The 27,646-nt window shown below is 42.2% G+C and overlaps 1 protein-coding gene and 2 long non-coding RNA genes across 13 annotated transcripts in view; 1 reads left to right on the top strand and 2 right to left on the bottom strand.

Moving 5' to 3' along the window:
- Nucleotides 1–3,204, bottom strand: part of LOC147757407 (uncharacterized) — a 52,473-nt gene extending 49,269 nt beyond the window's left edge. The window contains exons 1-2 of one of the 3 annotated variants that reach the window (XR_015322294.1): nucleotides 2,867–3,204; nucleotides 2,217–2,384 (exon numbers count right to left, since the gene is read on the bottom strand). This is a non-coding gene — a long non-coding RNA (uncharacterized LOC147757407). Of the gene's footprint in view, nucleotides 1–1,136; nucleotides 1,555–2,216; nucleotides 2,546–2,866 lie in introns of those variants that run through there. The other 2 variants (XR_015322293.1, XR_015322296.1) reach the window with 2 other exon arrangements.
- The window catches only part of LOC111243619 (uncharacterized), a 126,507-nt gene that overhangs the window by 28,370 nt on the left and 70,491 nt on the right, over nucleotides 1–27,646 (top strand). The window contains exon 1 of one of the 8 annotated variants that reach the window (XM_086981650.1): nucleotides 23,413–23,560. The exons of 5 other annotated variants lie outside the window; for them this stretch is intronic. The gene's annotated coding sequence lies outside the window, so the exon portion shown is untranslated. Of the gene's footprint in view, nucleotides 1–23,412; nucleotides 23,561–24,050; nucleotides 24,900–27,646 lie in introns of those variants that run through there. 2 more of the 8 variants (XM_086981646.1, XM_022789418.2) reach the window with 2 other exon arrangements.
- On the bottom strand, nucleotides 18,666–23,242 carry LOC147757406 (uncharacterized). Of its 2 annotated transcripts, none has more exons than XR_015322291.1 (2): nucleotides 19,181–23,242; nucleotides 18,666–18,976 (listed from the first exon to the last, which is right to left on the bottom strand). It is a non-coding gene; the product is annotated as an uncharacterized LOC147757406 (long non-coding RNA). The 2 variants fall into 2 exon arrangements; XR_015322292.1 differs by having other exon boundaries at nucleotides 19,349–23,242.

Here is a 27,646-nt window from a genome sequence, read left to right as displayed (position 1 = left end):
GAAATAACGGTATCATGCAGTGGATGGCCACGAAACAATTGTTCCTATCGTGTTCGATGTCGTGGCAACGTTGTTGTCGCTGTTGTTGACGACAATGATGGAAATAATGGCGATGAGGGCTTTCGACGGCGGTTATTTTAGTCAGGTTGTCATTGCTACAGGAAAATAGGCGAATTTGCCAAAAAATGCACTAATATTGCTATCGTAAATGACAGTAACGTCAACTTATATATATACATATATAAGTATTATACATATATATATATATATATATATATATATATATAACCGCTTGCCACCAAACGACCCTGGTAGTTCGTGGAACTATGAAAAGTAACCATACTGAAGTCATTCCTATCGTGTTATCCTGTCCCACCAACGAAATCCGAAGATAAACCGACTTAACACAATGACATTTGGATGTTCGAATACCTCGTACTCGTAACCTTTCTCCTTAAAGTCGTTCCAGATGCTAGACTGGTTTATGTCCTAAAAGCGAGCGCAATAACAACGCAACCAATCATTAATGTTAATATGGCTCTGGCTATCCCACGATATGTCGCGTATCAACTCCTGCATGGATATTTGCTATAAAAATAAGTAATAATAAGGAAAAGTATACTATAGCGCCATCTTGGGGTAACTCGTGTAAACACAGGTCTCCATTGCAAGTCAACTTCGGCGCATCAACACACGGTTTTAACCCAGTTCGTTTCGACCATTACGTGACCTAGAATTCATTTCTACTGCCATATTCATTTATAATCATCGTCACTACACGCTTTGTATGGGCAACAGTTGCAGTATCTGCCGATGGGCACTGAGTGACAGGTAGACAGGTTTGCTGTTACTGCTTACCAACAGATGACACCATATGAAATATACGCAACCGGAATTTATCAGATTATCACTCAGCTTATCAGCTATGCATTTACCAGCTTGCACTGGAGATTCACTCCCTCATTCAAGGTACGCACCAGGGCAGCTGTCCGTAACAGGTGAGAAATTGTAGCAGTTCAGTAACCATAGCTCGATACACGTTATTCGGTTGGCATCGATACTTATAAAAGTAATAGCAAAGAAGGGCTGACAGAAGGCGAAAGAACCACATATTTTTACTGGGGCGTCGTACGTACATGGATGACAGTGATGGTTTTTCAGTCTTCCGCGCATCGTGTAATGTAAACCGCTATTTTGACAAAAAAAAAAGGGAAAGGCATTGAACAAAAGCAGACGATCGCGGCACACAATGATAATGATGACTGTGATCATGACTGTTACGACGACTAGGATGTTGATTGATTGATGGTGATGATTATGATGATGATTTGTGGCTGGCACCAGTGGCGGTGTGGGGCTGGAAATTTTGAATAAAAAGGGAAAGCTTACAAGCGAGAAAGTCGTGAGCGACAGCAGGGCCCGATTACTACGACTTGTAAAAACTAAACGCGAAAACGTGCGTCACGCGGTGATAGTGACAGCGTACGTAATGACTAGTTTGACGACGCTGAATTTTGTATCAAGCAGACGGATTTTCGTGGCGAGGTCAGCAACGAAGGAGGATTGCTGTCGCCCATTGATCGTTGAGACGCGTTCCTGCCAATAAAGCCAGCTTCATGCTTGCTGTTTGTCAATCTGCACAAATGTCTGTAGACGGATGATAAAATGTCTGCGACAAGGTCGAGTACTCGGACCTATTACGGTTACGGATGTGCGGTGAACCGCAGACAACTGTTGCAGTCAAATGTTACATTTCGTAGGAAAATGCTCTTATGTACAACGGCTATAAAAGGTTTTGAAAGCATGATTGGATTACAAAAATACTTATATATTTAGACTGTCCGTTTAGGAGAAAGCAAATTATAAAAAATCTAGCATAATTCTATTCTGTAGTCTTAAATGTCCTGCATATATATTGGGAACCTTCGTACAAATACAAAAAGGTGCATAACTAAACAAATATTATTTCTGTTATTAACAGATGTTTATATACCATAGGTAGAAGAAGCTAACACCAATGATTAAGCCGATTAAAGTCAAATTCATAGTCTAAGCACTCAGATCCCTTTCGGAGAGAGATCGTCTCAATTATTGTGTGGTAGCATTATCCTTTACGCTACACTTCCATGAGCTAACAATTGTCAGTATTAACTCGTTGCGATAACTTGAGTTGTTTGTCTAAATGTAAGCTGTACCATACAGTTGTGTGTACTCACGGGGGTGAAATGTCTACAGATGAAGCCTGTAGCCGGACCGGACAGATAGGCGAACGACATGAAAACAGACAGGACAGTCTGCGAAGGTCTGCAACACTTACGAACATGGCCCCAGAGACCTCCTCATTGGCCTAATAGTAGTGATAGGAGGGCGGGCGTTGCCGCCCCCTACAGGAAAAGGATGATTATTTCTTTTTTGTTGTTGCTGTTGTTGTTATATTCACTGGTACACGTGTGTGTCATTTGAATATATTAGAAAGAAACGTGTCTCTATGTGCCTAGGAGATCGTATAGGTTAACACAACTACGGACTGCAGTAGTGGTTGTTAAAAGTGTGTAGTGTCGACGCTACCGGCAATTTCTCGACCCGTTCCAAACTTTCGTTTCCTGAAACACCATTACGCTTCACTTCAGCGTTGGCTTATTGTTTCCCTCCGGGATCAATATATTTCAGGGATACATACTTGTCAAAGTAGGGACCAGAAATGCTTTCAGCACGCACCGTTATATATATTTAGCTGTGTCCCATAAGTAGTTGTTGCTGGCTTCAGCTGTCGTTGCGATTGCCATTCAAGTTACGCGAATTTTTGTCTATTAGTGATCGGTTCATCTTGAATGACCCAAAGAAGAACTTTTTGATACAAACTTACCATTGGTGGAATATGGTTTACGTGTGAATACGTCAGTAATTAAGTCAGCCACATCAGAAGAGATTAGAAGAGGTGTAGTTTACCAAAAATAACAGTAGCAGCAGTAGCGGCGGCTAATTGCTAAAGGACATAGTCAGTCGAGGCGGAAGATTGCCATGGATCTGATTGCACTGGGAATGATATAGATGTGAGCAGGACAAATTCCTCTGCTCTGGAGCTGACACTTTGTTGCGCGGTCGGAACATTACGCTTTTTCAGACAGACGCAAAACTGGCGACAGTGAGCGCTCAAAAAAGTGCGGCGGCATTTTCAGAAATAAACGGCCGCTCCTTCATTACCGCGAACGCCCAACTGCGCCTATCGGATAAAATGGCCTAATATATTGGCTATGTTAAAGGCAGACAAACGTCTTACAGGGATCCTCATCGTTTGCGATGGCAACAGCTTGCCGATTAGACAATGATCTTAGTTGCTCTTGTTGCTTATTTGTTGTTCACGACGCAGTCAAGCTATGTTGTCGGCTATGTCGTTGCAGAGTCCATCGTATTTGAAGGTGTCTTACTATGACGTCACTGCAGGGCCATTGCAGCTGAGTAAATAGGACAAACCTTGTAGTTAGGTTGACACGGCTGTATTATTGCTATGCCTTTAGCATTATCAACACTCGACATTGCTATGCCATGCTGTCCTGTGCTGTATGCCCATGCCTTTGTCAACAGCAACCACGGGGTACATTTTCTTCGGAGGTAAGTGGCTCACAATCAACGGGGCCGCAGAGGCGTCGGTGGGGCTTTTCGAAAGTCCGTCTCTTTGCGATTGCTACCCCACGACCATGAACACCATTTGCATTACAACAACATCGCAGGTACCTCTGTCACAGTTACAACGAGTACGGCGAACAATGCTGCTGCACCTCGTCGGCTTTTCTGCGCCGCCATTGCCACCTTCGCTCTTTTTTTGTTTATTTTAATTTTGTTGCTGTCGTAGCCAGCGACTGTTGCAAGCCCTTCCCATTAGCAAGGGCCGGACAGCGGCGGTCCGTACCGTTATCAGCACGACGATGAGTGAATGCTTGGCATATGGTGATCAAAGAAGCGATAGAAAGACTGGAATGAGTTGGCTAACTGTCTTACCTGCATGCCCCCATAGACAGGGACGGGCCGTAGTGTTCGCGTTTGGAAAATACCTATGACAGTTTTCTCGTTCGAGTGATGTCGACGAAAGCAGCTCCTTCTGCAATGCAGTCATCTTTCGAAAGATGACGACAAAAGATAGGGAAATGCGAGGGTTTCTTTCTCGGGTTTCTTTCTGTATCTAGCAATAATGCCACCATATATGTCATAACTGTGGGATTTATATACTTTTTCGTTGGAAAGAATGAAAGGGGTTTGGCTGATAGCGAGCACCGATTGGAAATAGAACATAGAAGTCGAATTTATTCCTGAAAAAGGTACATTTAGCGAAGGTCGTTTGCATGTGTCAGACCCTGAGTAACGCATAGTACAAAGATTAACCATTGAATTAGTGGCGTCGAACCCGACTTTTTGCTTTACTACCTGATTTGTGTTTAGCTCGATTTGTATCGATGTTTCGACCATGAACTGTGTTCAGATAGGCGCAGTGTATTACGAATATACGAAATAATACAATCGCGTATAAGGTTGGCCTCGATGTAGCTACTAACCTTAGGATATGGTTGGCGCCGCTCAAGGGCAACAGAAATACGTCTTTCTAAATTCACAAACAATCAGCTTAAGTCCCTGTTGGGGCGATGGATTCTATATTTCGTCGATTTCTAAATGTTCTTTTTCCCGAATGAATATGTCGCCTGCCGTGTTCAAAAATTCTATGTACGGTAATATCTGTATACAGTTGTAAATCTACAATGGTATTAATTTTTCATGAGCACAAAGGCAGTTACTTCTGCGTGAGACAACACGTTTTGATAAACGAAAAAACTACCGTCGGTTATTCCCTCGTATAACGACATCCATTATATCTGGATCTAAGCTCCTTTTCTGTTTGGTGATGTCGCCCCATTAACTATTGTTTTATAAGGTCAGGTCAGTGTCGACCCAGCTGGAAGTCGTTCGTTGTTGGCTGGCTACATTTTAGCGCGTGGTCTACACAAGTGTACAGTCAGTTTACGTATTAATATTATCGTAGAAGATATCGTAGTGGATATCATACAATGCTCAATGACAGAATTATTTACATTCATAATTACACGGTATTACGTATTGTTAAGCCCGTTCTTGTTATTACCTGGAGCTAAACCACTGGATGCCAGCTGCAAGCTATGTTTCTTATCAAAGTTGTTACTCTACGAACAATACAGTATATCTCATGTACACGTGTATGCATGCACGACTCCGTGTCACCTACGAGATACAATAGCTCGCAAGCCGTCAAAAACTATGGGATGACCAGGAGTGCAAGAAAAACATCCATAGGCAAACAATTGATATAGTGGGTTTGGGTTAGGTGTTTGAACTTTTTTCACAGAGGTTGATTTTAAACTGAAGCCTGTGGTGAAGCCAACCAGGGACGCTGACTTCTGCGTGTCGTAGTATACGATGTTCCCAGAAGTGAGACCAATGCGAGGTTCGATGTTTATGAAGTAAAGGAAAATGTAAATACTTAAAGTTTACGTTTTGCGTGGTGTACGTATGCACCCGCAAGACAATAACGACTGAGGCTTAAGGCTTTCCTTAACCGGTATCTTTCGTCGTTCTGTTTTTCGCCACATCTCTAACGCATGCTTATCCATACTAGAGATATATTAATGGTATTTTACATGCACATACAACGACAGGACAACGTTAGGATCATGGGAATCGGCGACACACGAATTTCAGCCCATATAATCAGCAAGCGTAATAACTAGAGCGCTACCGCTACTGTTCGGTGCAAACAGCTTGCGGGTCAGGTAAGGGCAAAAAAACAACGTAACAACAATAGTAATAATAATGAGCTGATTATCACGGGCTCCAGTTTCTATCCGCAGAGATGCGTAACCCTCTTGTAGGTAGATTCAGCAGAGCGATAACTAACATGCTTGTCATTCATTGAGAGAGTTTTGTTAGTTTTATTTCGACCGTAGTCGATTTTTTTTGTCACGCGCAGTAGCTACGATGGAAGTAGGCGGAATATATCTGCCCGCTAGTCAACCGCTCATTAGAACCATCGACCCCTAAACTTTTCGCATTGTCTAGTATGTTAGAGGCAGTTTTTCTTCCGTTCATCCGTAAAGAAATCTTATCGATGGTGCGAAATTTCTAGAGATATATAGTAGCTCATTTGCAGTTCAAAGGACACAACGTTACTATTTATTGCGGCACAGCCAAAGACGCGACGCTGGAGGAAGCGCGAGATTTTACGATTAGTGCCTTCGTTCCTACTCACTGGTTGTCCTCGCAATGTTTTGCGTCGTCGGTCAGAATCGCTATTGTGGTTGCTGCTGTTTTAATAGTACGTTTTTTGCTCATATTTTCCACGAACAGTCACCATCAAACGGACGCGAATGGATGTTCCAAAATGTATGTACTAACGCGTAGCTGCTACTGTAGCATCCCGGCCTAACTGGTCGGCGGTGACGGGTCGGATCCGGCAGCTGGGCTCAGCTGCCTATGACATCCGTCTAACATCTCGTAATTTGCAATGCGAATCAGATATCAACGCTTGCAGCTTCTGCAAAAGGGAAGAAGGCGACACGCAATAAAAGAGTAGTGAGCTAAGAAGGAGAGGCAATGAGATGCAGAGAGGGCAAAGGTGGATCACATCGTGTCTCCCACCGTAGTTGGTCGCCGCCTGAGGGCGCCTGAGCAAGCCTACGTCATTTATATCATGCACAGGGTTAGCCCCTTTAGATCATGTCTGGGTACCACTTAGTTATAGCTGACACTCTACAGAGACCTCCTTCGACAGCTAAAGAAGGTCTCGTTACATACACTGCCAAAAGTAATGAACATCAAGCTGTTTATGCGACACACGGCATAGGGGCATATGCATACGGTCTACGTGAAAGTCAATGAAACTTCATCGTGTAGACGGTGAGCGGAAGGGTTTACGCATTTGAAATCCTGCTGGGATACTGTGATATATATTGAACGAACATGGTAATGAAGCGGTGTGCTAATATATATACTAAGATATAGCATTGCTCCGAGGCTATTTATTTTTTATAATCAAGTCAGCTACAAAAATTCACTGGATATATTTGTATTAAGTATTACTTTCATGCCGTCTGGCGTTTGACCATAGTCTCGATCTTGAGTCGGTCGCCGTCTGGCTTGCTAGTAAACGTACTAGTTGTTACAAGAGTAACGCGACGTCCCCACGGTGTTAAATATTAACGATGACCGCTCCCAATTTTGACGAAATGGTAGTTTTTGCCGCAGCGTGCTTGCGTTGTCATTGTTGTCATCGCTACCGTGATAGCGATCTGTGACGCCTATGACCATCACGTTCCTCATACTTTTCCAACAGTTGTTCAATGCCAGCTTCCGTGCGATAGCCAAAGCGATTCACATGTGATTTGCGATGATGCATTAGGCGACACCGCACACGTCCAAGCCCCATACTGAATAGTTCTAATAGCACACACACAGGATCGATCACCTTCGGGCTGTGCCAGTCTGTTCGACACTGTATATACGTATATATATATATTGCAAAGATGGTACAGCAACGGTCAAGAACGGCGACATTTTTTTTGCGTCGAAAAAGACGAAGCTATACTAGGTCCTGCTTGTTGTCTTGACGAGATACGCTGTATCCTGCACAACGGTACAGAGTAAGATTCTAGTAAGTAGCTGTTACGACCATCGGTAACAGCATCGATTAACCACCATGACGCAATATACTTCTTTTCGTCGTTATGGCGAGACCGGTGCCTACGGCTGGGTCATCCGCAGCAAAGGCGGCGACGCAAAGGAAACCCTTACCTCCTTCCTTCTATACGTTGACAGGAAGGCGCGCTGTGCGATTTTTGCTTAAGCTTCTTTGTGACTAGAATTTTTGTTGGACCATCAAAGCTCTGCGACACGGCATTCGCTCAGTTGAGCTGATTGCGTCATACGACGTCGCTGACGAGAATCAACATCAGTTATTACTGTATAAGAGCGATCATGGCATTGACTCGGTACATGGTATACGTGCGTGCCCGGCGTCGTGTGTGGGGAGCGAGGGAGGGAGGGGTAGTTAGATGGATGGTGTGGCGAGTAAATGGGGGGCAGCGAAGAAGGCTAGAGAAGAATTTGGAACTGAAGACTTTTAGGCGAAGCTAAACTGAATTTTGGACAAATCATTATGGAAAATGACAGAAGTGATAATGTCGCCGATGTCGATGCACAAAGAGAAGAGAAAACCAAGTGCAGATGGATTGTCAGGACAAACTAATAATTGACACTTGGGTTGTTTGCCTATTTTGCTGCCGATGCGAGTGAAGCACAGTAGCTAACAACCGCATGAAGAAGACGACGGGGATACAGCTTAGCCGTAACTGAAGAAAGTTTACAAATAATTATAATAATTATTATATTATAAAAAGGGGCATGTAAAAGAACGGGGAAGATCTCGAGGCAAGGACGACTAAACGAGACAAGCTGGCAAAACGCAAAGTGATTAAGCATATGAAAAAGAGAAAATTTAAACAGTTGCCCGCGGGGCTTTTGCGACTGTGGGCTAGGGTTAATGCCGTTTTTGCCTTTGTGAATAGATCTGCCGCTGACCTTCAACAAATGAGTTTATAATTGTTATCATTAATAGGCCGCTTCCACAAAATTACAGGAACAAGCACAGCAACAACAATAGTAAAGCAAGCACTATACATTTTTGTGACGTAAATGGGCGTAAAAATCATAAGCGATTAATCGACGACAACCGACTTCCAAATGATTCCCTGTCCAACGAGATGTACATCATTAATGAATTACCAACGCTTGTAGATACTCGGACTGCTCTTTGTTTCTATGAACTTCGATTTTGCACCGTTCCCGCCAGTTGATCAATCGGTCTCTCGTTCGTTGGTTATTGTCTTCGTTTTATCATTTGAAACCTTAGTTGTGTAACCCTAAATATCGACTCATCAGGCCTTCACGTCGGTCCGTACAGCCAGCCGTAGCTGCTTTATGAACACCAACTGGCCAGCACAAGGACAGTGGCTGTGTTTACTTTAACAATAGATTCTCCAACTGGGGCGCCTTACCTCACGTTCCGGCATCGGTTTCTTGCCATCAACGAAGCGCCAACGAAGCTGCAACAGTTTACTCTGCGTGACTCGGCCGTTAATAACGCATGGCTTAAAGCGAGAGGGAGAGAGAGTGGAAGAAATTTGACAATTCTTAACCCCAACTAAACTTAACGCGGTAAATAGCGCCCTATCCGCGAGATCGTTTTAATTGGCCATCGAGGTACGGTTCTGTTATCGAAATAAGCAGACAGCCTCTGAATAACGGCAACCTCACATGTGACGATGGCCTAACCGGCATCCTACTGTAAAACGCCCGAGTGAAGTAGGAGGCGCGAGCGATTGAGGGTGAGGCGATTATTCGTCGCTGGCTGTTCATATACCTATACCTTTTTCCTGAAATGCAAGGAAATCAAGAGATCTGACCGTGATCTATCCCAAGCAACTGATATGCTGATTCCTTTTATATGCTTTTAAGGGTGACTAAACTTATAGTGTATAGGAGTTTATGTACCTTCGAGGTTAAATCGATAACAGTGTTTTGAACTAACAGAACTATAATAAAATCAGTTACAGAAACAGCCATTCCTTCTTACTAATCACTGACAGCAAACAAAAGAATTAACCAACGTACATATATGCCAGGATCTGGCCATAGGCTTTTAAAACGCACTAGCCGTAACTACCACCTTCCATTGATATTTACACAATTCGTTTAAACGTAACAAATGCGTCTGTTGGTCAACACTATTACAGTCATACTCTCACCATCAACCAATATTCCCTATTGGGTCTCTAATAATTTGCTGAAAAAAAAAAAAAAAAAGTTAATTATACGTCTTCAGTAGTAATTACAAAAACGCGTCAGTTCAAAGCACACGCAACATTGACAACAACAATTGGTACTTTTATGCCTTGCCCATTTCACCCGTGAGCACGCACGGCAAAGAGGTGTTAAAAAAGATCCGTCACACACGAATAATGATCGGCATTGATTCATCGTTCTAATATATTTACATCTATAGTATGGATGCATATAGTATCGTTCTGAAAACGACGAGATTCTACCACCCCGATCCGTCCCTTAATGTGCCACGCAGCCATCGTAGAAAATTCACATATGTCTATCCTTATAGCCTACGCAAGTGTGACGGCCTCCAACGTCAAATACCCGCCTCGCTGCTGTTCAAATGTTTGGCTTGATTTAAACAAAGGCGAAACGCTAACCGCTAAAGTGGCGAAAGACGACAAATAAAAAATTGGAAAAAAAAATTACATAATTCGAAACAAATGCTAGTCATTGCGCATAGGATGGGTATTACATATATGAATATATAAGACATGTTGTTTATTTATAAAATGATTATGAGCGTTATCATCATTGGAAGTAGAAATAGTGTTACTAGTCGTAGCGGTAATAGGACAAGTTATATATGTTATAGTAGCTATAGCGAGGGCGGTTTTTGCGGCAGCATTCTCTTTGTGGCTGTGTTTTTACGGGTCCAAATCTTTCATTTAACAGTAGGCCTCTGCCTGACTGCCTGCGTGCCTACCTACTGTCGCAGCTCGGCTGACTAATGGCGTCGTTCGCCTCAGCAATCCATGGCCCCGTTGACGTAAACGTTGTTGGTGTTGACACTTGGGGGAGCAGGGGAGGGGAGGGGGGGGGGGGTCGTAAACACGACTGAGCGTTCGCCCGCTTGACTGGCTAGTTCACGGCAATGTAGCTCCTCGTCACTGTAAATTATTCGCTTTCGGCGATGCTGATTAATATCGAGTCGTGCTTGTTGAGCTGGTGTCTCTAATGATGTTGTTACGTAACGAAGGCATTGACAGATGATGCCGTCTTACTTCAAATGTTATAGAGTAGTCTGACAACAGACATTTCAGAGTCACAGCTGGACATACCGAAAATGCAGCGAAAATCGTCTACAACACATTGACAACAAGCCAGCCCAAACTAAATAAATCCTAAGTGCTCGGAACGAACTATCCTGATCTTCGTTCGCCGCTGTAGCTTGGAACCCGATCAGCTGCTACTCGTCTGTACAATTAGCGGAACCGGGCTGGGAGCTGAAAGTTTGAGAATATGTACTATGTTGAGGTCGGCTTGCGATTCGGCCTGCTAACGAGCCATCAATCATCCCGTAGTCGATCGTTCGCTAACGGTTCTATGTTCTCTTATAGTTGTCAACAACAGTCAATTCAGCATTAGCTATTACTGTAGTTGGTTGAACGCTACCATTGAGCGGCTAACGTTTTGTAAGTTTTTGTTCCTGTCTCAATTCTGTCGCAAGTTAATTCTGTCGATAATTAGATCATTGTCACCATCATACTTGATTCCGGAACATCGCCCCTAACTTATTTCTGCTATCCTTACTGGGTCTGGGAAGGCCGAGGCCAAAACAACGGCGGCCGCCCCGCTTTATATTGAGAGGCGCTTTGCGCAGTTTTCGGCCGTATGATTCGGTAAAAGCATAGTAATTGGTGATAGCCATAAGCTGCCGATGAAGCCGCTACAGCTGAAGATGTCATCACGATTAAAGCTCGGCCATCGTGATCAAAAGTAGAATCTATTATATATCATTAGTTGGTATGCATATATGCCTATTTGTATGTGTTTGAGTCTGGCTATGTTTGTGCCTATATGTCTCTGCTTTCAAATTTGTCTCTTCAAGTCAACGGATCATTTGAGCCTCTTAAAGATGCGAACAAGATGGAGAAATTGCACAGAACATCCATGGGTCTCTCAGGGACCCATGGGACTACTGAGAAAAATCACGAAGTCGCTCGAAATCAAACTTTACCTATGCCTCATAATTAATAGCATCAATCAGTGGAAGCAAATCGTATAATACAAGAGGAACTAATAAAGTAAATATAATAATTAGTTCATAATTATCGGCCCTATTATACTATTGTATAAGCGGTCGAAGGCTTCTACAGCAGCTTTAAGTGGCTGCGTACCTGATTCTGTTTCGTGGGAAAAAAGCAGAAGACATATAATCTACGGTTGCTCATGTCAATCAGAGCTTAAATATCGAGGCAATTTTGACTCGTGTGTATTACTTAGTAGATTAGCTCAGCTGACAGACCTAACTTAAACGCACGCCTCTAGTGACCAGTTTTTCGGTTACATTTACAACAATTTTCCTTGTTGATAGTGGTAATGATTGTGATGAGATGATGGCCTATTTAAGGTACACATGAAAATAAGACGTGGCCTTTAAGTTAGTCATTCGATGAATGATCGCTGCTGTTCGGATCTGTGGTCTACATCGCTTATACAATTAACTCGCAAATATTTTTACATACATTTGGTAAACACTGACGGTAGGATAGCACTAGGGGGTGCTTTCGCAGAACGTGTCGTAACTTTAAAGTTACGGAGATTGGTCTTTCCTGCCGATTCTAATCGACAGCCATTAGTCACCGCAATCAAAAATTGACCTCATCCTCAGCCAGAGGCAACAGCCATAGTATATACAATTGTGTCGTGATTACTGCAGTTATAATTAATCGATACCTGGGCATCACAAAACTGGTAACTGCAACAATAGCACCATTAACCATATAGCAAAAACACGTACAGCATCTTTAGTAAACTTAGTACGAATAGAAATATTCAATAACAAAGGCATTTGTAAAATAAGCTGGTTTATTCAGTGACGTCTTCGTAAATTCATGATGGCTGCCGAGATTTGGGCCGCCTGAAGCACGTGGTTGTAAATAGTAAAACTTGTGCATATGTCAACAATCAAAGTAAAAAGACGGACCTGCAATCTATCATACGAATAGACCAAATGAATAATTCCACAGGCTTTTATATCGTCGTCTACGGCCCACAACCAACGCCCAGATGTTGGACTACAGAAAAAACGACCGCTACGATAACAAGCTGTTACCTGTTTCGTTACTTTTTCAGCTATAGCCAGTAGAAGCAGTGAAACTTTTCCAAAAGCTGCAGCCTCGCAGAGCTTCTAATAACACCGCTTTTGCCATCACTCAAACGACCAGTGGGGACACCCAGCTACCCAAACAACTCGACCAGACCAAATACAGCATATAGCGTTCGTTCGCTGCTCTTTCCGTCCGCTGCAACGGCCCAATGCAAGACTGTTCGCCCAATCGACAGAGATCAATAATGATAAAAAAAATAGTCGGGCGACGAAAAAAACACCGTTGCCAGGCGCCGTAGTAACAGCCAAAACTGCTGACCGTGATGTTTGCGGTGACCAGATCGCGAAAGTTACAAAAAATCATAAGCGTACGTACGTACGTACGTAAATAGCAGTTCCGTGTTGTTTATTGAATTGTACAGCGTTGAATAACACTCGATTCGCTGGCTATCACCGGGGTCACCGTAGCGAAACCAGCTGAGATCTCTGTTTGCTGGCTGTGGGCTATTAGTGGGCTTTTATGGGCTTTTAGCAACTTACTGTTGTTGGACCAACTGGCGGATAATCTATTTGGTGATCTATCATGGCCGCGGGGACATATATCGCTTAGCGGTTTTCTTCGATTTCAAGACGCCGCGTCACAACGGATCAAAACCCAGTCGTGTTTGTGACCTTCGACTGGCTTTGCCACTGATGCTAAGTTCGGCCAACCATGACTTGTTCGTTCGGCAGTGTTGACTAAAGCCCATAAATAGCCCAATAATGCTTATGCAAAAATAACAAACCCAAATCGACAACAATGCCATGGGGAAGAATCCCTGTTTCACTGAACTGTGCAATATATAAGGATGAATTGAACATCCTTCAGTAAAAAAATATTCTAGCTCTCAAAACTGTTTGACCGGCTGTCTGGATCGCTGCTGATTAAGCTATACAACAGCTGCATCAACTATCCGAGTGAAGCGCGCGTGAAGGCTGGCCACTCGTAGTTCGTTTCATCTAATCGATCACATATATAATTAGGGCAAATTTTTTTGCCCTAACTTTTTGCCCCAAAAGAATCGAACGATACATGCAATCCGTAACGGCCAAATAAAGTGTAACTGTACGACCGTTACTTAAGTTACCTCTTAGTATATATTCTAAGTCACCAAAGCGTTTGCTCATGAAGGTACAGAAGGTCAGTATTGACAGACATCACGGACAAAAGCGATAGAAAATGATGAGAAGCGTTTGTAATCACAGTCCTACCCACTTACTCATGTATTGATTTCGTAATGCGAATAAACGTGACAGGGAAAACAGTAGCCAACGGCAATAAAAGTGTATTCAATTATATAATTATGTTTATTTCCGTGATCTGCGGGGGTTTGCACGAATCTAGCTCCATCGTTACTGCTTACCTCTGCCAGCATTATCAGCATGATGATTAGTGTTCTTTTTAGGAAAGAAATTTGACGTGGATTGTTATATAGATTTGGCGGCCGCCAGATCACGCCTACGTTTCATTTTGTCCGTTCACTATTAAGTTAATAATCCAATTACATACGCATACACGAGCACGAGGACGCACGTGCGTGCAGAAAGATAAAAATATTCTATACATTTGTTGGCTGTGTATTTGTGCGCCAAATAGGTATATGCACATATATCTCTTACTATGCTAAATGCAACGTCTCGCATGCGCCTCGATGCACTTACTTCGTCGAAAGTTGCTCACGCCATTTTGGCACATATGAAGATGAACGTTCAACTTCCACTAAAGTAGATAGATCCAACTAAGCTGTTCTCATTCATTGTGGTTCTGGCAGCTTTCCCTAGCCACATCCTAGCTGCTGTCTTCGCCGTGTTGGCTGAATTGATGGCCATTTTAATTAGTATAGTATGACGTTGACTTGCGTGCTTTATTTGCGGCCAACTGGGCGGCAGTAACGAGAGACGAATATAGTTAACAGTGCCTATCGTGATTCATTTTGACCATCGTCAAAAAACAAACCGCCAGTATTATTACGCTTTTATACCCCCCTCTCATATTCGTAAAAACTGAATAACACTGGTGCAGAACGCGGGCATCTGTTTGTTGATCAACTAATAACAAGAAAGGATTAAGTTTGCCAGGTGGCATCGGTACATTGGATGATGCTTTGTTCTTGCTGAGCGGTCGCGACTTCACTAGCGCTTAAACGCCTGTAGCGCCGACTGTCAGCTTTTTCCCAATTGACTGTTTCAGATAGATAGTACCCGTTACATAAGGATCCATATGTTATAAATGAGTCGTCGTTAGGTGGCGACCAGACGCTGGCAGTGGCGTTGGTAATATAGGTACGGGAAATATAATACTTCTGATGCGTCTGGGGTCGAATAATTACTACGCGGAAGAAGGCATGGAGCAAAGTACAAAAAAGCGCCAAAAAAGATCGGCCGCCGTAGACATCAAGCCGCTCCGGTGGCCACTATCAGAGCTACATGATACCAGGCGATTCGATAGATCATGACGACTATAGGCTGCGGGCGTGAATTGGAATAACTGAACACAACGAGACACTTGGTAGTATCTTCATAGCAGTAGGGAGTTGATAGCAGACACCGTATGGAGCCGATAAACTCATTTGTCCAAATGCCGATAAATTAATTGCTTTTGTGAAACACATCCGGTCAAAAGCTGGCGGACGACGCAGAAAGCTGTCATCCCATCCCCCTTCGTGTGCGCGAAAGGTATTAGTAAGGTATAACCAGGACGACGACGACAACAATAACATTGAATGGGAAAATAAACGGAAGTAAAAGGTCAACAAAAATAGAAATGAGAGAAAAACAGACAGAAATACGCTGACAGCATCGTCGCCGGCAGCAGCGACGGCGTAAAAACGAAGATGAAAACGAGGAAATGGAGGAGCCATGAGGCAGCGTGAGCGTCCGCCGTACCGAATTGATCCAGCAAGTAACAGTGGTGACGATGAAAACGATTAACTTCGACAGTTCCGTTACCCTACAGCCGTACCATGCGCGTGTAGAATAGTCGGTGCCGATTGACAGTGGTACTTGCTTACCTGATTATCGGAATCGATTGGTTTGAGGAATTATGCTAAAATATTTATATAATCTATATATAAAAAATAAAAATTACGACATAAAATTATCAGCAACGGATTAGAGTCAGATTATCGGAAGGCATAGGGGAATCTGCTGAAATGTATGATTCTACTATATAGTGAGGGAACATGTGCAGTGCACTTAATACTTCTGTAGGTTGTCAAATAGTATGTATATAGGTATATATGTAAATATGGAGGCTCCGTATTGCAAGGTAGAATATAACTATAATGACAGAATATGATGCACGGTATGATGTACAAAATTTGTTAATAGCGAAAAAAAAAAAAAAAGAGTAAAATTTAAATACGTACGTTTGACCAACACCCCAGTTCATTCAAGCTATTTTTATTCGGAATCTTGACGTATTTATTTAGATATACGCTTAGCGAGAAATTCATCTCAGAATAGCTCTCCACGTTTTTTTTTTTCGGTTATTGACCTAGAGTAAACATCCTCTAACGATGAACCCTGTGATGAACCCTATCGTAGAACTGCTACAGTTTTTATTCTACATTTACGATCTAAATCGTCGATACAAATATGTTGCTTTCTATTTCTGGACGAGCCCCAAACTGTCAGACGAATAGCGTCTAAATAAATGAAAGCTGAATTTAGCGGCAAAGCTTTGATTTTTTACTATATTTCTTCATCCACTGTACATAATCAATTATAGTTATATGCGCTTGTTGTTACGCGTCGCATTAATTGATTAGATAAATGCTGCGACAAATATAGACGTTAGGGAAACAGGCAAAATCGGCTAACGGAAAGAATCCATTAGGAATTTGCTGTCTGCGTTTCTTGTTCCTGTCGCAAAAATCCTAGCATTCCGTTCGACACACGCCAATTCCTTAAATAGTAACGTATACTGCTTGCAGTAATCGTGAGGCTAGTTCGGTGACGGCAGGTATAAGAGTGACAGAAACAGCGGCAACAATTTCATGTACGAGATGGAAATTGGATAGCTCGTATCTTGAGAGCGGCTGCAAGGTCGAATTGAAACGCCACAGCAAAACAGAGATAGCAGACGCTACCGGAGGCAAACCTCCATTTACGTAACTAAATATGAGTCTCAAGGTTACGGGAGCGATTTTCGATGTTCAGTCACCACTGACGCGTCACCATTGGCAGAACAATGACGTCAACATGCTAGTAGCATAGCGGGTGCATGCCTACACGTCAGTAAATAGGTATGTATAGGTATAGATGACACGAGCAATTCGGTACGTAGACCGGCCAATACCCAATTGCTATAACAACAGTCAGACTAGATACTTGAAGATTGTCTAACAGATATACGACAAGTTACAATTCGAGGATCCATCGGGGTTATTCGCGTTATGCTGTTACCGTCTTTTGCTCAGAGCACTCACTCTGTCGTTCATTCAATGAACTATCACGTTCAGTCCACGCGTTTTGCCCTGCCTAGTTAGATTCGTTTATAAGTCTGATGTAGTTAATCGACTGATACCTGTGGCAGCAGTAGTAACAGCGATTTCTCAAAAGGTGGGAAATTATTGAATACTACTACTACTACTACTAGTACTAGTACTAGTACTACTACTACTACTACTACTACTACTACTACTAGTACTACTGCTACTACTACTAGTACTACTGCTACTAGTACTACTGCTACTACTACTAGTAACCTCTATATGTGTGGCTGATCAGCAAAGATCATTCAGCGTGCTATTCGGAACTGTTTATTCCACCTCGTAAGTGTTCATGATGAAGATCTGATTTTCGTATTTAGGTGGGACAACATGACTAGGCGACCGGCATCATTTGTGCAGCGTATAGGAAATAATGAAATATATCCGTGTATATAATTTTTCTGATTATTATTTTTATAGGGTACGGCGCTGATATACGAATAAACTTTGATAGGCTGCCTGTCGTAACGAACATGCGTTGACTCGCAATCGTTTTTATTTCTAAAACAAAATAACAAGTTAACCATGATAAAAAAAAAAAAGCCATGCCACCACCGTTTTTGCGATTGAGGTAAAAATGGGCTATTATCTAATCTCTTTATGTTGGACGAATCCTCATAAAGATTAGAAACTTCCCTTTTTCGCCATCAATCGGCAGTCTGGGTCATTGCCAGTCTTTATACGGCTTCTGAAAAAAACTGAGGAAGATTTTCATTAGGAAAATCAGAAGGTTCTCAATAGATTTTTAAATTTAAAAAATTCAAAAATTAATACAAATCGTTCAAAAAGCCATTTTCTATACGTTTAGAATTTTTGATACAAAAATTAACGCCCGGTTTCGGGACGAAAATATCAATCGTCAGTTGTCCAGATAATGGTTAATTTCTTTTAAACTTTTCACTTTTTCTTTTCTGTGCATTTTGAACCGTTCTCAGGCCGTGCATTTTTAGAACCTTTAACCTGCTGCCAGCCCAAAATTGATCTTGCTGGAACTTTTTTACGTAGACTATTCCACCAACCCTTCTGCGAGTTTATAACAACCAATATCATTTGAAGCACGGTTATTATTAGGAATTATTTGAGGATTAAGAACAGATTTTTTGGAGAATAACCAGTGAGTGGATGTTATAGGTCCTAAATCGCGACGGATGGTAATTATATTAGATAAATAGCACATGTGCAAATATCTGTTTTTATTTACATATAGTTATGCAAAACAGAACACGAAATAGAATCTAAATTTAAGTACATATACATATATAAATAGAGACGCATAAATGTATGACAATGAGCGTGATTCATCGTAATGAAGACATTATAGTATACGCAAGCTTTACTGGCAATGATGAGTTGTAAGGCCCCTTGCCAGTGCAGAATCCGCATGTATGAATCTTCGGATGCCGGGTTATATGGCAAGTGTAGCTCCTCTTCAGGTTTTGCCATTGACCAATGGATGTATTTTGTTACTTGTTGAATTGTACCAGCAAAACTAGAAATGTATGTGAACGACAAACTGAGTAGTTAACATCAATGCACGAAACTATTACATATATATATATATATATATATGTGTATATGTATATATATATATATATATATATACAAACGACAAAATAGACCATCACGATACTAATGGGCTAATTAAATGTTGACCAAAGAAATATCAAGGTAAATATTAATATGGATTACTTGCTTTGTTATTTGCCTTTTTTTGTTTTCTTAGAAGGATCAACAGAGCCTTTGTTCTAGACCACTCAAGAACGTGATGCCTATGCGTCTCGTCAAGCACATGTAGGTGATACCCTGGATTGAATGTCTAACGGTGATACGGGACGTAAAACTGGAAACACAGAGGCTGTACCTAGGTAGTTGAAAGCTGGGTCCTTTTAACATGTCGCTATGTACTTGTCGTCTCAATCAGCGTCCACCAGCGTGTGTTAATATCTCCTATGAAGAGAGAGGTAACTTGCCCTGTCGTTTCCTGACGTCCTTGTTCATTAGAGTCCAGCTCCTCTGAGATTTCTGCGTGAGTGCTCAAACTGAAGTCACTCCTTATCGAATTGTCAAAGAACGTCGCGCTAAAATTCCCGCCGTCCCTACGCAATTGGCGGACTCGACACGAAAAGGTTGACATCCGTTTATATCGCTCCAGCCTTTACTACCGTTAAAATGTACGATCCATTTCTGCTGGCCAAACTCGAGCAAGAATAAGGTCATCAAATTGTTCGTCGCGTTCCTTTTACTCCTATTTCTTTGTCATCTCGTCCTACTTGCCTTACTACGGACGAGTATGAGGTTAACTGTCACTTCACGATAGGTGACATGCAAGCCGGGGCAACAGCGGCAGCGCCAAACACTTTAGCCGTCAGTGGCTATTATAGCTACGCTGACAATTGCAGCGACGAATGAATCACAACGTCGTCACCGGTGACAAAAGAAATCCAGGTAAAGTTTATATTGTCAACTATAGCCGTCGTCAGTCGAAAACTAGCTGAATCATCGCGAACGCACAGAGCGAGCGGCTTTATACACCGAGGCGGACTGAGACACTGGCAGTCAGTGCATATAAACATGCTCTATAGACGTTACAATTTATATTAAATTAGGCGACGAGGCGGGAAGCCTCGGTCGAGCCTGGGGTCATAAAAGCTGTCGCTGGTTTTCGTCCCGCCATTCTTGACATCGACATTTGCTAAGCAAACTCAACGCAAAAAGGTCAGAGGAAGTGGCAAAAAGATGAGCTTAGCAATTACGATAGACAATAGAGGTTGCTGAACCGCTTGGGCGACAGCTGCTGTTGTTAACGATGACGCCAGTGTTGGCTGGTCCGGCAGAACGTGCCCATGATCTATACAAGCAATAATAATGCCCACGGTGTACACGATCGACACGAACTCACTTTGTTCCACCTTTCCAAAAAACCTCCCGTGGGGCGGGGGGGGGGGGGTAAACTCGATTTAATATAAAGTCATTATCATAAATGTCACCCACTACTATAAATATGTATTGCTTTTGAATTTGATTAACATACTTTACGGCTCAGGGTTACAGTATAGATCACAGAGCTCATGTCATTTCTTCAAGTTACAAATTCATCATATGTCAATTTGAGCCTATTTATGAAGCAATAATTCTCTTCATGATAACATGTTCGTTACCGCATAACATCGAGGAATTTTTCGAGTTTCTTTAGGTTTGTGACACGATATTCAATGCGTTTTCTTCTCTCTTCCTGAATTTTTCCTCAAAAACCTTGAAGTGGAAAAAGTTGAATCGGTAGAATATTACAGACTGTTAAGAAGTGGCCACTTTTGCAGGCATATCGGGAACATTTAACCTTTTAACTCGTACCTTGGAACCAAGCCAGGACGACTGATTGCTCCAGACGGTGCTTTGCTGTTGTCCCTAATTACAGGTTGTATTTGTTTCTAGTTTGTACGGTCATCGGTGGCGTAGGCATGCCCAGATTCCGCCCAAGTAACCATTATAGTTTATGGACTTTGGTGAACATTAGACGATCTCCAAGTTTTTCATCGAAAGAGACGTTGAAAAATTTCACCTTTATATTTTTCCTACCATTACCCTAGTAAGCCAAAAGCTTCAAATATTTAGTCTAGCCTAAAGTCATTGATTCCGTTACCGATTTGACTCTGCGAGCTGCTGCTGCTGCTGTGCATGACCCCGAGCACTGAATAGTCTGACTTCTTTCTAAACTTACCACCGTATGAACATCTCCGTTCAAATCATCCATACTACTGCAATGAAATCTAAAGTCATACAAAGATGTCCATTAAACTACCAGGATGGCTTCAGAAGGCGTTATCATTATGGTCAGACGTAATGATGAGGTTAAAATGTAATACACAGGTTTTCACTTTACATACATAAAATGAAGAATCTCAAAATGTCGACAGATTGCTTTGCTTTGTATTCCGCCAGTATGCCATCTGTTATATCTGATATATACTCCTAGTTCAATAGGAGGAAGTGTTAACGGAACACGGCTAGGTGATAAGAGGGAATGGTTTGCTTTTTTCGCTTCTCAGAACGGACTCCTAAACGCCTGTCGGCACTCATTTGACCACATTCACTAGTTTCTATTATGAAGGAACTTTAAGGTCATTATTCGCCAAAGGTTGAAGTCTTTTAACTTTCAGTGATCCTAGTTACGTACTTAGCACCGTAAGCGGCCAACCAAACCAAATGCCGCCTCCCAACTTAAACGATTCGTCGCTATAAGCAGTTGCAGAACTTTTTTCCCGCTTTTTTCTTCACCATTGGTATCGCCGCAGCAGCCGCCTATCGTTTGCAGGAGGCAGTATGATACAACTAGCTATAATGTTCCGTAATGTTTCTATGATATGAGTGAGGCCCAAAGTGTTAAGTGGCTGGTAACCGTTACCGGTCGGGCTTACGACTTCTGCCCGATCTAGCTAATCAATGACCAGCAACACAGCCGACGATGGAACTGCAAATGAATTGAAAAACCCAGCAGATTTGCTCGTCTACGATGATCGGGAGGGGACCGATACGCGAAAGGCGAACGAAGCAATTAGGTTTTGTAAACTGGCAGTGCTCGAAATGATAAACTAAGAACACTGGAAACAGGAAGGTTTGAATACAAGCGCGCTTTCTATTACCGGTATAGATGAGCTACCTTGTATGGGAATTATGCAAAGATATGAATACAATTTGCACAAAAAAATCCGGAGAAACTATTCTGGAGTATTTATTATTATTATTTTTTTTTATCATTGCCTAAGTCGTATGCGTACCGAGAGGTCCTTCAAAGTAGAATAATGTGATAAGCTGAAGTTTATTATATACACAAATACTTAGACCGTCGTATATGTAAATAAATAAAATAGATGTTTATCAATGACCTGGTAGATTCAATTTTACTTTTCGACGCAAAAAATAAGCCAGGGTCAGCCTTATCTCGTTAGACGCCAATATTACTAGCGGCATTCGTATCGGACAAGAATGGCAAGAGTCAAAGACGAACTTGATTGCCAACGATTGCACAGTACGTATTCATCTACGTATTTATTACAGATACTTTTATCTGTAATACATTGTGTGCATCGGCTGTACCTAATCACTTACAAGATGACACCAAATCGGTTGGTAAACAGTACGATAAGGCCAGTTTTTTTATTGTCGCATGGAGGTACATATTATACCAGCAGTGTGTACATCCATGAGATTTTTGCTGATTTTTATCAGATTTGATTTGATATACGGCGAGCAAGTATACATTACAGAACTGGAACAGGAGTCTAGTAGCAGCTATTGGTCGGTCAGGCGCTAAACCCCTTCAGCTAGTAAACAATGTAGTTTCAACACATTATTTATATATGCTGATTCATTCACATTATGCGTATATACATTCGCAAATCGTACGTATCCCGTCGGATTGTCATTGTGTTACACGTTACCCGAAATGGCTTGTCATGTAATTTTTATTTTTTAGATCAGTCCTCGGAGCTGAACAGTACAATGCGATCTGATGCATATATTTACCCCTACCAACGTTTGGTTCTATCGTTTTTACTGTCACACCTAAACGCCGTTGCTATTTTGCATCACGTTAGATAATATATAAAAAAACATTGTGTCTGTGTGGAGCATGTAATAAAAATTAAGAAGCGCTTCTAACAACAAGCTTTTATTTTTAATATGTATATATATATATATCTATGCTGCAGAATTCAACTACGTAAGATATTGTCATATCTATAAAATGGTTTGTCCTTGATCAGGTGCGGTTATTGTTTAGTATTGTCGCATTGTGCATCTTGTAGTTTTATGGCGGAGCGTCTACTGGACGATATCTCATTGTCTTATCATTCTCATGGTAACCGTATAAAAACTGCCCTGCTCCAAGACTAGCCTACACGACGGCAGTTGTCTAATAGGCATTTTTCGGCCAAAAGGAGCTTTCCCCAGTATGATTCTGGCCTTGCATATATCTGCCTTAGCTGTTAGAATCATGGACAGCTTGTTGGAATGGTAGCCGGTTTGAGCCGCTGTTGCAGCTTACGATTCCTATAGTGTTGCAATGTTAGCAAAGGTTTGTTTAACGCTTGATTGGCTAGCCTGGATTGACTGACTGATGTAAATGATTTCAGCTATTTTTTTATCAGGTTCTCCATCTTTTTTTTTTCTTTTTTCGAACCCACATCTATTATCAACAGCCATGGGTCCGAACGAGTTGCGCCGTTTAAGCTGCTGCTGACGCTGCTACTTCTGTTGTGACGTGAAGTGACTGACATGACGCAACTCCCTCACGAGAAAATGTTGTGGCAGCGGTGTTTCGGCGGTGCGAACAGTCGACAAGACACGACCTCGTCGAAGTAGTTTTGCCCCACACCACCCCTTGCTCTGACGAGAAATTTAAGGCCACCATAAAATCGTGTATTATAGATATGTATATATCTTGTGATATAGACATAGATAGGGTTTGCGGTGGAAGAGTTGAATTACAGCGGAGGGATCCATAGGCAAACAGAGCTAGTAGCGGGTAACAAGCATATAGTTTGTACCGCGCTTAACGAATGCCAGCGAGTGGTAACAGACATCGGCGTAAGTGTCACTCGAAACTTGTGTACGTCCCTGCACAATTTGACTCTGCACGTGCGCGTACGTATGTGTGTACATGTCATGTATTCTATTGCCCAATCACAAGTAGGTGTTGTACAGAGACTTGTTGGCGGCGATGACGCCTACGATGACAGTTGATCAAAGCGAGGAGCGGCGACTTTCGAACGACGTTTTGGCGGTAAAATTTAGAACGGAATTGTGACGTTTGTATATATTCAATCGCAGGCCAACAGATCGTGAATAACTGGTTGAGCGTGAGACGGAAGAAGGTCAGTTTGGGGTAGGTGGGTGTTGCGCCTACCAAAAAAGTAGTCATCCGAAAGTCAGCTATGGCAGTTGGTGCTACGAACGCTAACACCGACGTAGCTATTTCAACGAGGATAACAGTGATAACCAAGAAGGTTATGAAGAACAGGCGATGATACGACGAATGGCAGCAATGTCATAACCATAATCTGGGCCAATGGGGGCGCAACGAAGCAACGCCGCGGACGCGAAAGCCTCCACCCCAGATATAACGGTGGCTGTCGTTTCGTGGAGCAGACATCGACAACGTTCGTGTGATGAGGCTTGTTTGAACAATTTTTAGTTCTGTTTTTGCATAATTCCTACAAGGGACAATATGAACTGCAATTATCCTTATTAGAAACTGTCTAGCGGAGTCGAACGAAGAAGCGGCACCGGAACGATCGCTAAGCGAAACCATTGACGAGAAAAATTAATTGATTTACTGTTTTTCGCGCATTTGAGAAATCAATTAAAACAAAATAGTTTACATTTTATTAATATTTCTACATTAATTCTCAAGGGTACGTAGCTCTCATAGCTACCACTAGGTACATCAATCCGTCAAGCTGAGGCCTATCATTTACAATCCTATTAAGTTTAGATTTGAAAAGATAGCGATGAGCGCTTACATATCTTAGATATATCAGTGCACTTATCTTGCGGCGGTACTGATTATCTATTGTCACGGTGCCCTCGTGCTCTGCGACTGGTCACGGGTGACGCAGTAGGAAACAATCGTCCGCCACCTAAATGTACTAAACGTTTGATCGATGAAAATCTTTCTTTCTGAACTCGCTGTTCATATAGAGGTTACTCCTAATTTTAGGTGGCCAACATCTTATATTTGTGAGGTTGCTAGTGCGACCTACACTTTCTGTTCCTTAGGGCTCCTGTATTTTTTCGGCATGCCAGTGCACGATCATCCAACGTCACGATACTGAGCGTGAAATCTCGAAGGCAAAAGCTCAAGGTTTTCTTTTCCGATATTTAACTTACGTAAGAATCAGTACCGTGCCGCACTGTTTTCTATAATTATAATTTCACGATCATTATCATCACTAACCATTATGATAACACTACTTTGAGGTGTGATAGAACTTATGTAACGTGTTCGTTACCACTCAGACAATAAAAAATGTTGTTAGATAGCGTTGAGACAACCTTGATCCGCTAGCTCAACCCTAATCTGTGGACTTTGCCATAGGTCACTTTTTATTTACACGCTATATAGGTATTACCTCAGTTTCGTAATTATGTCTAGGTACAATGGTATCATTACTTATCTATTTTTGTTGTCTAGATCATTATAGCTAAGCGTGTTCATCTACCTCCATATGTGTATATATATCGAGATGCATCATCAGTTAAGAAATTAATCGTCTGCTACTATTTCGATGCGTGCCCTCTTAAGGCAAGCATTCTAAATACAGTAGCTACTATCACGCGACCATTCATACCGTCGTGCAGACTCAGGAAGGCCAAGGATGGCCAATCATCGTCATCACTAATGGCGTCGGCTAACGTAATCGACCACCATAGAATGTCACTTCTGTTGACAAAGGAGGTCTGATGGTCAACCGCTGTGATCTTTTTGTGCTCGAAAAATATCGAATAACAAGACTCCGCAGCCAAGCTAGATACCTGTATGTGGATTTTTTTTTTTGTTACGTGAAAGCGGTCTTTCTCGTTTCTTTCTATGGATGCTGGTCGGGGTAGCGAAACTGTCGCTAGAGAAACATTTTCAAACATCTCTGGAAGAACAGGTACTTATTGAGGCTAATACCTGGTCCACTATTACAAGCTGCGATCACTGCCGCAACTCGATTTGACACGTTCCGAACACACTTTCGCACTGTCTCTGTTATATCCGGATCCTGGGCCGAGACACGAAACATTGTATTCTATGGTTGTAAGACGTTCGCAGTCTTCTAGCCGACTATTACTCATCCTGTGGCATACCGCTACACATTTTTGATCGGATTCAAGTCGGGTGAATTTCAAAGCCATGGCAGGACCTCATCACCATTAACGCTAAACGCCTCAGAGACGTATTTTACCATATGACCTTGTAACTTTTCATCCCTGAATACATAGTTGCCATGTGGACATTATTCTCGCAACTGAGACATGATTTTCTCAAAAATTACTTCACTGTATTGTCGTTTTTCCATAATCCCGCTGACGAAATGTTCAGCTCCTGGATGTAAATCACGGCCTACACCAAAATTTTGTCGGATGTATCCTATTAGATGTCACAGGAGTTGTGCAATCCTTCGCCGGAGCGTCCGTAAAAACGTTGAGCATCACTACCTAAGATCTCAAAATGCTATTCATGTGAAAAACAAACCCCTTCACAGTCTTCAAGTCAATACGGCGTCGAACGGTTTTTATAAACGCAGTGACTTTGAGCAGTGAGCTTTGCCACTCTCTGACACGGCTGAGAAAGTGTACGTGGTCGGAATGATCCTGTCTCCTTGCTAAACCGTGTTCAATTTTTGCACACCTCACCCTTCACCTTCTGGGTGGTATTTTCAGCTGTACATATCTCGACCCACTTAGCGGATTCTCGTACGGGTCTGCTTATTGGAGTCCACCGAGGTCTTGCCACTACGAGTTAACGTGTAGTCACGAAAAAATGAAAATTCTTAAGTTCAATTCAAAAAATAATCTGTGGTCATGAGAACGACGTTGGCATTGACTAAATGAGAGTGACGATGATTAATAACGGCATAAATTTTAATAATCACATTTTTAGGCAGAATGCTATTTCCATTTCATAAATCTGAATCCGATCTGTGTAAGTAGGTTTGCTGCGATATAACGTTCGTAGTATAACACCTTTATTTGCAAGCTTGTAACCCAGAAGCAAACTGACATATGAATAGAGAACGTTTATTGTCCTCGTTGCCGACAGGTCATCGTTAAACCAAAATGATTGAGGCGTGTATTTTTTTATACTATACGAAGCCGGGGGCAAATATTTCCTGTGTTAATCTCTTTGATGGAGTAACTGTTCGCTATAACAGCAGAAGCACCAATACTAACAATATCATGAACGGCGCCGCAAATTGATTTGCTATACTATTGGGTGAAAGAGGTGGCATCTTCTTCATTGCCCCCTTTATATTGCCCTCACCACTGCCGCTCAACATTCATTCAGCCATTTGGCCCTGTTCACTGAGCAGCTGCGTATACTGCTGTTAACGCTAGGCGCGTTCAACTAATGGCAGAAATTGCAACGGAAGCCGGTACAGGCGTCGCATCAACA

This window comes from Varroa destructor, unplaced genomic scaffold, assembly GCF_002443255.2.
Source record: "Varroa destructor unplaced genomic scaffold, Vdes_3.0 BEIS01000002.1, whole genome shotgun sequence".
Taxonomy (NCBI): Eukaryota; Metazoa; Arthropoda; class Arachnida; order Mesostigmata; family Varroidae; genus Varroa; species Varroa destructor.
The sequence above is the reverse complement of the archived record's forward strand: the minus strand, read 5'-3'. Positions and strand labels throughout refer to the sequence as shown.